The 13,611-nt window shown below is 41.1% G+C and overlaps 1 pseudogene; it reads right to left on the reverse strand.

Annotated features, from left to right (window-relative positions):
• Positions 1 to 517: 517 nt before the first annotated feature.
• LOC120768689 lies at positions 518 to 9,867 on the reverse strand (annotated as a pseudogene).
• Positions 9,868 to 13,611: the final 3,744 nt, after the last annotated feature.

Below are 13,611 nucleotides of genomic sequence, written 5' to 3' on the forward strand. Positions count from 1 at the left end.
GTACGTTAGTTTTTCATTAGGTTCTGAAAATAAGTTTCGGTGTTTTTGTACAAGTTGTTTAATTTCATTTTTTTCTGAAGTATTCATATGTTCGTCACGGATTTGAATGGAATGAACATCTTGGGCTCTATATTGATGGAGTTGAATTTTACTTTTGTTTGCGACGATCATGAAATTCTCTTTAGTATGTATTATTGCTGATAGTTCCTTTAAACTATCATTTCCAAGAATTGCGTGAAAAGTTGTAAGAGTGGGTAACAAAAAAAATTTTAATTTGCATTCTTCAATATTAAAAAGATTTAGAAAAGTGTGATGGGTAATGTGTATTTTCCCACCGATTGAATTTGCGTAAAAAGGGTTATTGTTTTCTTTGGGATTTGGTACTAAATTTGATTGAATATAGTTTTTATTGGAACCTGTATCGACTAGGATTTTTAAAATTTCTCCACTCTTCGTTTTGCAGTTGAAATAAGGTAACGAAGAGCTGTTTAATCTAAAAAATGTACATCTGTCAGGTCTAGTGATTGTTCGTTTTCGTCGGTTTGTGTTGTATCGGAAAAGTCATAGTTGTATTCGTTGTTTTGGTAGACATTGTTGTATTGATAATTTTGTTCGCTGTAAGGTTCAAAGTTTGAGTTTATATGAAAATTCCTTTGAACTTTTGGTTGCAGATCATTTTTGTTTGAAAGGTTTGATGGTCGTTTGACAGTGAATTTGGGATTTGGTCTATTGGCGTAATTGATATGTAGCATTTGTTCTTAAGCTAACGTCTACGTCCATTGGTTGAGGTGGTTTTGGTGGTCTTGGAAGGGGATTATTTGGTGGTTGATTAAATGGGTTTTGATTATGAAAACCATGTTGTTGGTTAACTGGATTTTGGGAATACCGTTAAAATTTGGAAAAAAATTCTGTTGTGGGAATTGTTGTCTAGGAAATTGATTGTTGGCGTGATTTGCTCTAAAGTTTTGATTTTCTAATTTCAGGCAAAGGTGAAGAGCTTCTGGTAGGCTTTTTGGTTCTCTGATGCCGATAAGCCTAGGAAGGTCACCCGAAAGTCCTCTGACAAACGTGTCAAGGGCTTTAGCACGGTAGTTTTCCGTAAGAAGATGTATTGCTTCCTCTCCTACTTCCATACAACCAATTTTGTTGAGGATTAATGATAGGTGCGAATACACTTTTTGGTAAAATTCGATAATCGTTAGTCTTCCCTGTATAAGACAAGTCATTTGATACTCTAAAGTTTGTCTCTTTTGTCTGCATAATGGGTAGTTAGACAACGAGATATTGCAGTCCAATCTAAAGGCGTGTTATACGACTCTAGTGCTATGTCCGCTTTCCCTATAATTTTGTTTCTAATTACATTTAAAATTCTGAAATATCTTGTTGTGCCTTTCGAGGGTTCATATATCCTCAGAATCCGCTCGACACTCTTTTTCCAGGAGGTAAACTCCGAAGCGTTCCCTGAAAATTCTCGTAGTGATCGCACTACGTCGGGAATTTTGTCCATTTCGTTCATGTTGTCTCTGTATCTTTCGTCTATAGTTTGATCCCTAATGTTCTGGTTCGTACCATTATTCAAAATACTTTGTATTATGCTTTGTCCGTCCGTCTGTAACATCTGAGTTACAACGTTTTTAACTAAATGTGCCAATTCTGGCGAAATTTGGGTGCCAGAACCGGAAGGTCTTGTTGGTGCAACGGGAGTTGTATTTAACTTTATATGTTATTGGCTGTACAAGCCCTTTTTTATTTTTCTTTGTGGTTTATAATTCTCTGGAGGGTCCGTTTAGTGGTGAATCGCAGAAAATTTTGTATGCTATAAGCTGGAGGGTCCCCCCGTAGGTGGTGAATCGCAGCATTGTATTATTATTTATTACACAGGTCAACACGATTTTTGGGTCTGACATCCACATGTTAAATTTTAGTTTCTCCTATGACAAAAATAAGGAAAAACATTATTTTTCCGGTTAAAGTTTGCTTTCGTAGAAATTAGAGCAATTTTATGATTTTTAAGCAGAAATTACTGATTTATATATTTTTTCTACAATTTCACTATAGATTATAATTAGAAAACTTTTTTTTAGATCCAAGAGTGGTTTTTATTCAAGCTGTGTGATAAACAATAATATATAAATGTAAAATAACAAGAAATTACTGTCTAAAAGTGCATATTTTTTGTATTTCTTTTATGCTCATATGAGCTCTCTCGTATTAAACCCCAAATATACTTATCGATGTAGATCAGCCAAAAGCAAACTTAAAGAACTAAAGATTAATATTTAAGTGTTTTTCAATGTCTAGAATCAGAATCAAAACATTAGAACAGAAACCCAAAAAAAAATATTTTTTTTGTTGACCTGTGTTATTGGCTGTACGAGCCCGTTTATTATTTGTAAAATAAATAATAATTCTCTTATTGGAACTCTTAAAACTTTCTTTAAACCATTTACTTTGTTTTCCAAAAAAAATTTTTTAAATATTTTTAAATTATTAATTTTATCTTATAAGTTCCTTTTTTTTCTTTCCAAAAACTTTGTTTATATATTTCTAAATTATTAATTTTCAAAAAATGTTCATTTTTTTTTTTTATATTCTTCATTATTAAATTTAAATAGCTTAACTTATTCCTAAGCTGATATCTTCCCTTCCATGGCCGGTGACCGTGCAGTTGTCCTTTTTCCTCTCGGTACTTGGGCGCACTCTTTCACTCCCTCGATGCCAGAATGTCAGTTCCGCTGCTTGCTTTCCGTACTGCTTATGGTACTTTTGTGAGTTGCTTGTTTAACACATTGCTCGGCTTATGATACTTTTGTGAGTTGCTTGTTTAACACATTGCTCGGGGGCCAGTTATCGGGCTTTTTGCTAGAGCTCCGAAAAAAAGTGGTTTTTTTTTAATTGGGTCCGTATGACCTTCTTTATTAAACTTTAAATTGCAACTGACTTACATATTCTTTCTTAAGCTAAAAGTAACCTTAATCTACCTGTCCCGTAACTTGCAGTTCTGTGGAATTGCACATTTGCGGCTCGTGGCGGATGTTCGCTTCCTGTTGTTGACGAAAATATTACTGTCAGCTATAACTTTATTTCTGATTGCGAAATATTAGCTCAGCTATATTTGTTATTAAAATATTAGCGTCAGCTATAATTATGAATATGTTTCGTGTTAATTTATACGCACAAGCTTACATAGCTAATGAGAAAATTAGGCACAAGAAGGGATAAAAACCGGTGCTAGCATAACATTAAGACATTATTAGTAAAGCATTAGGAGTGTTAAGAGTAAAATTAAATTATATGTGAAACTTAAATTAAATAAAAATCAATTTGTTAACTGGACAGTAATTTATTATTGGGCTCCTACAGTCATAAAAAAAACTGACACATACGAACGCCAAACCCTTTGAGGGTTTTACTATACTGACTTAGTACCATCACCCTGACTTGGAATTCCTCACCCCCCAGACAATAATTCCAAAAATGTTCCACAATGTTATTAATTATTTTAAGAAACTTATGAAAAATTAATAAAAAGATGTTAAACACAATTATTAATTAATTCAAGAAACTTATGGAAAATGATTTAAAAATCTTATATTAAGAATTTGCAGGGACGCAAATTTCTTGAGGGTGGAGGTCTTATCTATCCATTTATTCACCACACCTTATACATTATATTTCATTCGCGTTCCAACACTTAACCTTCAATATCTCTATTTCTCATTATCTTATTTATTAATTTCTCCTTAAACATTATTTTATCTCCCACTTCACTCGTCATTGGATTGTATTAGGTTATAAACTTTATATTGTAACGACAAAAAATAGTTTAAAAGCGCAGAACTCAAATAAAGATTGATTACAACTTAACTATATATATACTCTCCAATAGTTTAAGCCGTTATATTAAATTTTAGGCTAAATCATGAAATTCGTGTAATAAAGAATTCAATTCTACAAAACTCATAATCGCGAACGGACGTTTTCCTAACCGACAGTTTTTAAATTCCCTTAGGCACAGGCAATTTGCACGTTTTAAGTAAATCGCGCCTCCAGTTAATTTGTTTTTTTTTTTTGTTCAAAAAGCTTTAGAATTCTTCAATTGTGTTACATGGGAAGGAGGCGTGGTTGTGGTGCGATTTCGCTCATTTTCACACTATGGCATAAGAATATGAAAGCGATGCTAAGTCCTACTAAATTTTGTCGAAATCGGTCTGTCGGGTCTCATCGTACAACGGCTCTTATAAACCCTTTCCTTACCATTTCGGTGGTAACATTTAATGTATCTGACGTTATTAGAGGCGTGGGCACGCTCACTTTTTAAAACTTTTTTTCTCACAAGTGCGCCTTGCTACTGCGATCTCCTGTACCAATTTGTAGTTTTATATAATATCTTGACTACCATATTTATGACACTTCATACGTTTTCGGTCAATTGTGATTAGTGGCAATGCATAAAAATTTTTGAGGCGCGAGGCCCAAGCCTTACGCTGTCTCTGCTCGTGGATAACTCCACATCGACGGCACGTATCATAAAGTGCTATTACTAGGTATGTATAATATTTATAATAAGCATCACGATAACAATGTTTGCAAAGGGAGCTGTTCCCCGCCCTCAATGGTTTCGTGTACATACCATTTCATGAGCTAATAAACTTATATCAACCAAACATGCTGTTAAAATTTTATGCAGTGTTAAAATTGGATACTAGCTACGTTTGCCTCCCAAACCCAGATCATGATGGAAATTACTAAAAGCGAGTTAACTCGCTGAAAACAACGTCAGCATTAAGCTTCATGAAGAGTGTGGCCCCATTGGCATCGTCCGGTATCAATCCTTTAGTTTTAGGAGAAATAGAAACGAATTGCTGAATTTGGTTCCCAAAGTACCAAGCTCCATAACGCAGTTTTAGTGCATTTCGTTGTTCTTATGGAATTTACGCAGAATTCATTGATCGATATGTGAGTAGTAATGAAATCGATATAGAGTTTGAGCTAGACAGATACCCCAAAACGAATATTAATTTTTAAGCAAATTTGTATACTCTCGCAACATGTTGATACTCGAGTTTAATATTTTTGATTATAACTATTCGAAATAAGTACATATATAAGCAGAACATAGTATATAAGAGATTGTTACAACTAAGCAGTAAATAAATAATTTAAAAAATTAATACATAAATATATAACACTCAAAGCCGGTAGGCGGCATTCTCATTCATTTTAACGTTTTATTTATTGAGTCGGGAGGTAACCAATTTCAGGATTCACAGGATTTGTTAAATAACCTGATTCTTTTCCACCCAGCTGCTTAATGTTCCCTAAGTTAGAGTATTAGGAGCTGTGGAATATGTTCTTTCTCATCCAGCTAAAGGCTGGGTACTTGCACAGGCGTTTCATCATACTCCGCGTTGCCCTGCATACCGCTGAGTTCACTTTTCCCATTTTCTGAAGGTGGGATCTTAAGGGTAGGTGCCCCGTGATGACTTTCAAAATGGTGCTAAGCTCCCTTTTATAGAAGCTCTTAGGTCTGTCCACCATCAGCACTATCCCACAGTAACTTTATGGTATGCCATGTGTTGCAGTACCTGAGATGTTCCTCTAGGACCACCTGTTTCAAACAACCCTTGAAAGAGCTGAATGGACTGAGGCAACGTACTTTTGCATTCTAAAAGCCTAAAACTACCAAATAGTTTGATAACAATTGCTTAGGTTAACACCATATCGTCATACTTCCGTGGTGATAAGACAGGTTGAAAAAATATCGTGTACGATCGCAGGAAATGGGTATCTTGGAATATTTTTATTGAATTCTCCATATTCAGTGCCCTACAACTTTGGCTGTCAACCATTAGTGCCGTCTGCATATTATTCGATAAACATTTTTTTAGTTTTGTCATGCCACTTACTCTCTCCATTTGATCTCAGAATAAACGCTACAAGTTGCGTTTTGCTTTTCTGAGCTTGTGTTTTATTCACAATTTGAAGATACGAAACTTATCGAGTCAACTAACGAGAGTTCACAAATGGAGCGACTCAGTTCGGTCATATATGTGTTCTATTTTTTTTTGGACTTATTCCCGTATATATGTAGCTCTTCTTCTTCTTTACTGGCGTATACAAATCCTTACTCAGTTCAAAGTAGCACCTGTTGCGTTGGATTTCGATTTGTTGTTGCAGTTATTACCCTATATATTGCGGCAGCTCGATATATTTTCTCCTGCAGTGCATTGGAGTCCTCTTGTTTGAAACCTCATTTGCACGTGTTGTGGTCGATCGTAACTATACCAGTTAGGCAGTCTGTTTTCTTTCCGCTGCGTCACGGCACTCCTCATCGTACTTTTGCATTCTCCGAAAACTAATGGATTCGGTTGCAGCTGTACGTAAGGAGCTTGAAATGCCATCATACAGTTCCCTTATAGTGTTGACGAGTGATTTTAGAGCGCAGGAGTGTAAGTCGAGTAGAAAATCGTTCTGCCGTCTGTTGTTATTGCAGCTTCTCGACGTCGAACCTTCCTTGTGTTTGTTGACGTGCGTTTTTTGCTGCACAGAGGTGGGTGCGAAGTCTAAATACGCGAGACTTGTCTTCCGTCTATCACAACATAATCGATTTGGTTGGTGGTTTTCCGATCCAGAGATAGCCAGGTTAGGTTAGGTTAGGTTAGATGGCTGATCAGGAATCGCACGTGGACTAATAGATGTAGTCCTTTGTGAAGCCATTGAAAATAGAACTCCCGTGTTCGGACTTAAAGATCGTCAAAACGCTTAGTAGCCAATACAAATTTGCAAAGGCGCTTAATTTCTACGCCCGCCAGTTCGGTGGGATGTCTGAAGGTATGTGCCCCAAGTATCTAAGTCTTGATCTCCCAAACGCGGAACAGTCAAGAAGGAAGTGCTGGCTAGTTTCTACCCAGTCTTACAGCATGTATGCCAATAGGGCAGTGGCCCGTCAAGAGCCCCACCACTAATGAGAGGCTAGCCTTACTCAGGGCAAAGAGATCTCTAGATCTCCTACGATCTATCTTGGACCAAAAGGATTTTGCGATCGCGCAAGTACCAATGTTGGCGCAGCGTTGACGAAGCATCCGCGAGGCCCAGCACTGACCCGTTCCCATTCTACCGATAAATAAACGCTCTTGCCAGCAGATACTGTGACGCCAGACACTCTTCGACCAACTCTGAATGCACTGTGAATGAGTTCAAGGCTAGTATCGCCGCTCCGCTATCTGAGTGAATGGTCACTTCTCTGAAGGAGAACACTTTCCAGAGCAGCAAATCTGCTGCTACCTTGATAGCTGCAACTTCAGCCTGGAAGACACTGCAATAGTCGGGAAGTCTGAAGATGGATTTGATGGAGAGCTCCTGACCCATCCGTAAAGAAGATTACTGCCCCTTCCCTTCCAACGGCTTCCTCCCAACCATAACTTCCTCGTCGGTATATGGGAAGAGAAGGAGCCTTCGGAGTTCGATATGGCGACTCCATGATCCAGATGATGCGGTATGCTGTCAAAGCTTGTGAGGATATCTGAGTTTTCAGATTCAAGTTTCTTTAGGAACCCAGATTCCCTGAGCCTAATAGCCACTTTCGCGCTGTCCACCGGCGTTATGTTTAGAATTGCATTAAGTGCAATGGTTGGGGTGGACCTTAATGCAGCGCACATACTGATGAGCGCAATTCGTTGAACGCTCTCAAGTTTCTTTGCAAGTGTGGTCTTCTGTAAAGCCCTCCACCACATAAAGACTTCATAGACCATTACGGCCTTGACTATGCTGTCATATACCCAGACTCTCACCTTCGGCGAGAGGCCCCACTTCTTGCCAATAGCTCTCTACAGGAGTATAGGGCAATCGATGCCCTTTTGGTCTCTCCTCTATATTCGGTTTCCATGAAAGCTTCTTATCCAGGATGAGCCCTAAATACTTTATTGTATCCGTCGGTTGCAGGCGAATACCTCCCATTTGCAGGGATCTTGTATTTTCTACAAAATAAAACCATTTCTGTTTTATTTGGATTGATGGCGAGTCCTCTTCCGATCGCCCATTTTGTTACAACGCTGAGATATCCCTGCGTCAACTCATACACGGTGCTTGGAAACTTTCCTTTCACCATAAGTGCTACATCGTCTGCATAGGCAATTACCTGACAGTCAAGATCCTCTAGCATTTTGAGAGGCCGTTAACGACAAGCATCCATAGAAGAGGAGAAAGAACTCCCCCCTGAGGGGATCCCCTGCTCACACTCCGCCTCGCGCTCGCGCTGCCCCATTCTGTTTCGACCATTCTATCGCACAGAAGACTGAAAATGAGGTGCTTGAGTTTCGATTCAACCCCAAGACCGTCTAGAACAGTTATGACTGCCTCCGACAAGACGTTGTTGAAAGCACCCTCAATATCAAGGAAGGTCTCAAGAGCGAAGTCCTTGGCCTCAATTGCTTCCTCAAGCCACGACACGATGGTGTGTAGGGCAGTGTCCACTGACCGTTCTTTACGATTGGAATGTTGTGCTCCTGATAGATGGTCTCTCGGAATGCGCCTTCTCAGATACCAGTCCAGCAGTCTCTCCAATGTTTTTAGTAAAAAGGAGGAGAGGCTGAGGGGCCTGAAAGGATGCGCCTGAATCTAGAGGACTCGTGGCAGCCCTCCACTTTTTCGCAGCAGCTCTTCCACGAGATCCTCTTAGCCTTCTTAGCTCGGACTTGTATATCGAAAGTCCTGTTTTATACAGGACCCAATCTTTAGATAACCCTTTCCTGCGGGCCTTGTTCAATAAGCGTCAGCAGGACGCCATAATTTCGGAGAGTTCCAAAGTCCACCAATGAGATTTCCCTTTGCCCTTCGGTGGTGGCCGCATCCACCCCCCGTGCGCGTGGGAGGGTTTGCCGAGGCCTTCTGCGGTAACCTTCCCAGTCCGTCTTCCTGGGATTTCTGAAAGATTTTCTAGGCGGACCTTCTCCGGCTAGACTAAACCCGATATACATATGATCAGAAATGGAATGGTCATCGAGAACCCTCCAGTTTGATATCAGCGGTGCAATCCCGTGTGAGGCTAGGGTGAGGTCGAAAATTTCTTCCCTACCTGCGGTCACAAAAGTTGGAGAATTTCCCCTATTGCAGATGCGAAGATTTTCGCTAACAATAAAATCAAAAAGCGACTCACCTCTAGTGTTAGTATTCGAGCTCCCCGAGATCGAATGTCGCGAGTTGGCGTCCGAACCGATGATGACACCGGCACCATTTCGGGACGCTTCAGCCAAGGTCCTCCTTAGCAATGCGGTAGGCGGCTCCACCTCATCATCGTGAGGCATATACGCGGATATGAGCCGGAAATTCCCGCTGTCGCACTCCAGTTTTACTGTAACTACGTCAGCGTTGCTGAAATTAGGTAAAAGAAATACCGTTAGTTCGTTTCTGACCAGCATACAGGCTCTATTTCTACCTGCATCTTTGGTCGCCAGCAGCTTATGGCTCTTCGTCCTCAATCCAGAGATCCTGTTACCAGTTAGCCACGGCTCCTGGATTAGGACGACTTCGGCTTCGTCGTACTTTAGATGAAGCAGTAGATTGGAGGAGGTCGCCTTTGCGTGTTTGAGGTTAATCTGGAGGAATTTCATCCTTCAGACTCTCCCCTAGTAACGCAAGTTCAGCGCCCATGTCGTGGTCGCCCCTCACCTCCTCAAGCAATTGTTCGAGGCTGAAGACGGAGTCGCCGTTCGACGAACCGCCTCCAGAACTCGTCACCTCCGTGATGTTTTGGTCGTTTTCCATGGTCGTTTGACCATCAGTAACGCCGTCTGCTTTCTCCGCCGCATCTGCAGCTTGGGTACCATCAGCCCTGGTATCCGTCGGGAGTACTTTCAGCACTACCATTTCGAACCCATAGGTGATGGCTCCCTTGGTTTTGCTGAGAGGACCGATGGATTCCGCGTTAAGCATCCATCCTTCCAATATGGTTCATCGGTTCTCTCCAACCTTATAACCCTGCAGCCATGCATGGGAAGTGAGGGGTTGCAATACCTGAGGATTTCCTCGATCTCCTTCGCAATGGAAGGTTCGGCTGGCAGCCAGATGTGAGCCCTAGGGCGAAGAGGAAGATCCCCTTTGTCCACAGCCTCCAGTCTGACTCCCTTCCAAACCTCCCCCACCAGAGAGACTGCCTCCTTATATAAGATGGCCGATCTTTCGTAGGCAAATCTAGTCAGCTTTTGCAGCCCATGGTGCCACCCGGCACTTACACATTTCGGGGATGGCACAGGGTTTCCCTTAACCACCTTGAGGAAGACTGAAGAGACAGCCGCCGCTACTCTCTTCCACTCTTCATGGGAGATGTGACCGTCCTCGTTGCTGCGGTCGATCACACCAAGTAGTCTTGCACCAGCGCTTTTAGCGGGTTTCTCCCTCATGCGACCTTTGCCGTTTAACCGCTGGTTCTGGTCTCTTCGTTTCAAGACGTGCCCTATCGGCCTCGTCACTCGATTTCGACATCCCTTCACCTCCCTTCGTCATCTTTTCGTTTTTAGTTTTCTTTAAAATAATACAGCAACACCATTGCATACTTATTTGTGAATGATAAAATGCAAACGTCTGCTATATATAAGGTTTATCTCAAAGTGATATTAACAACATTTTTCAGTTTGATTGGGATGTTTCGAGTGATGAAAACATTGGGTATGATGTAGAAGATGTTTCGGTGATATTTCGGCAAAATTTGGAAGGCATTGTTGAAAGCGCAGAGAACATTAAAATTGAACTTTTGGAAGAAATTTGTGAAGATACTGGCGAATGCTTGAAAGAACAGAAGGAGCCAAATTACATCGAAAAAGTTTGTATGATTTCTCTAAGTTATAGATAGTTATAGGTCAAAGGCATTTAACGTTACTGACAATCTTTAAAAACTTGATTTAATCTTCCCAGTGGAAATACTAAAATCTCCAGTAGAGTATAAAAATCATGAAACAAAGCAATATGTTTAGCCTTAAAAAATTTGATATTGAACTCTACTGCACCCACAAAGGAATAAGGTACTTTATTGAAGTTTTGCTTTATCTCGGCATTCAAGAATTCCCCAAATTAAAATTGAGAAGTGTGAGTGAAAAGTATCTGTTGTTCTACTTTACTCAAGTCTTTTATGCGTTACAGGTCGATAGAATTTAAACAGTATAATCCCGCAAAGTCCAAAGCAAAGTGGGGGGTGAAAATATTCACACGCGCAGGATCGTGTGAAATGGCTTATGATTTTGCCCACAACCTTGGTGGGGGGCATGTCCGTCTTTGGGTATTTATTCAGAAATAGTCATTTATTGAACCAAAAATCTTTCAAAGCACCAAAGTCTTGAGCTCCATTTTTTCAACTGGTTCACTACTATAAGCTTTCTTGTAGCTTTTAAAGAAATGGGAATATTTTGATCTGGCACCTTGCGAAGGAATCGGATTGGAATTTGTAACCTATTTCAGATTCTGACTTGAAAACACGTAGAAGAGGTCTTATGACAATATACATATGTAAAATCAGTCACAATTTTATAAGTGTGCGTTGGTTTAATAGCAAATCAATTGATATCCACTTATGCGGGAGTTGACCTGAAAACACGTGGAAGAGGCTCTTATGACAATAAATGCAAAATCAGTCACAATTTTATAAGTGTACGTTGGTTTAATAGCAAATCAATTGATATCGTCTTATGTGCGAATTGAACCAATTGGAGACTGCAGACGTTGGAATGCATAAGAAAAATAGTATATTAAACACATGGGAAGAGTAGATCTTTTGGAGATGTTGATGGAACTATATAAAGTTAATCAACGATCGAAGAAGTGGTATATGAAACTATTTCACTGGTATATAAGCACATCTGTAGTTAATTCTAGGCTACTATAATTGATTTCAAATATTTGAAATTGTTTCAACCAAAACTGTTGGTCTACAACTTTGCTTCCGCCGTTTTCCAATAGATGTCTCTGGGGTCAAGCACTGGTCGATTAAATCGTTTTACATCGATCTTGGACATTTGTGTCAACACTAACCCAACAAAATATTTGTAGAGATCTGTTTGCATCCAAAATTTATTCTCAACTGAAAATGTCACTTTTTCAGCCGAATTCTCGACATTTTCGGGAAATTTTTTCCATGTCGATGTTAGCTCCTCGTAGCGTACGCACGCAAATAACCCTGGAGAAACGTCGTCCATCTCTCACTACATGATCGAACTGGTCACGAACTTTTTTCTCCGGAGGCCGCCAAGTAGCTTGATGAATTTTCTTGCACTGATATCTGGAGGATGGAGTCATGTGTAGAAGTTCGCGCCAGTGAGGAAATTTCTCTGATAGCCATTCACTTGGGAGTGGCCAGAAACGATTCTTTTACACATGGCTCAAGCAGCTCACTACTTCCGGTTTTTGACCAAGTATCCTCTGGGTAGCGTAAGAATATCCGTTCGAAGGCGAGCTAATGTGAGAAGGCGAAACATCCCCTACATAAGGTTGTGCGCTGGGCTTGCGACCCGCCACGTAAAAATCAGTACCAATGAACAAGACGAAACAGCTTCGGATGAGAGACCCCCCTTTTGATGACGACCATGACAAACGAAATAAGGACTACGATTTGAGGGCATGCACCTGGAATGTCCGGACCCTTAATTGGGAACGTGTCGCTGCTGACATCACCGCCGTCCAAGAAATGCGATGGACGGGACAAGGACAGAGACGAGTAGGTCCTTGTGACATTTACTACAGTGGCCTTATAAAGGAGCGCAAGTTTGGTGTTGGATTCGCGGTGGGAGAGAGACTCCGTCGCCGAGTACTATCATTCACTCCGGTGAATGAACGTCTAGCCACAATCCGCAACAAAGCGAGGTTCTTCAACATATCGCTGATTTGCGCCCACGCCCCGACGGAAGAGAAAGACGATGTGATCAAAGATGCCTTCTATGAGCGCTTGGAACGCGCTCATGAGAGCTGCCCCCGCCACGATGTCAAAATCGTGCTTGGCGACTTTAACGCCAGCGTGGGCAAAGAAGGTATCTTTGGCACTACGGTCGGTAAATTCAGCCTCCACGACGAAACATCCCCAAATGGGTGGAGGCTGATCGACTTCGCCGGGGCCCGAAATATGGTTATCTGTAGTACTAGATTCCAGCATAAGAAGATACATCATGCTATCTGGCTGTCTCCGGATCGAAAAGGCACCAACCAGATCGATCATGTTGTGATAGACGGAAGACACGTCTCCAGTGTTTTAGATGTGCGTGCGCGCCGAGGTTCTAACATCGACTCGGACCACTATCTTGTTGCAGCCAAGATTCGCACCCGCCTCTGTGCAGCAGAAAACGCACGCCAACAAACACAAGGAGGGTTCGACGTCGAGAAGCTGCAATCACAACAGACAGGCGAACGATTTTCTACTCGGCTTGCAATCCTGCTCCCTGAGAGCACTCGTCAACCACTCGGCATAAGGGAACTGTGGGACGGCATTTCGAACTCCTTACGTACAGCTGCAACCGAAACCATTGGTTTTCGGAAAGTGCAAAAGAACAGCTGGTACGACGAGGAGTGCCGTGTCGCAGCGAAGAGAAAACACACGTGCGGGATGGGATAGATGCCGAGAGTTGAAAAGGG

This window comes from Bactrocera tryoni, chromosome 2 (genome assembly GCF_016617805.1).
Source record: "Bactrocera tryoni isolate S06 chromosome 2, CSIRO_BtryS06_freeze2, whole genome shotgun sequence".
NCBI classification, from domain to species: Eukaryota; Metazoa; Arthropoda; class Insecta; order Diptera; family Tephritidae; genus Bactrocera; species Bactrocera tryoni.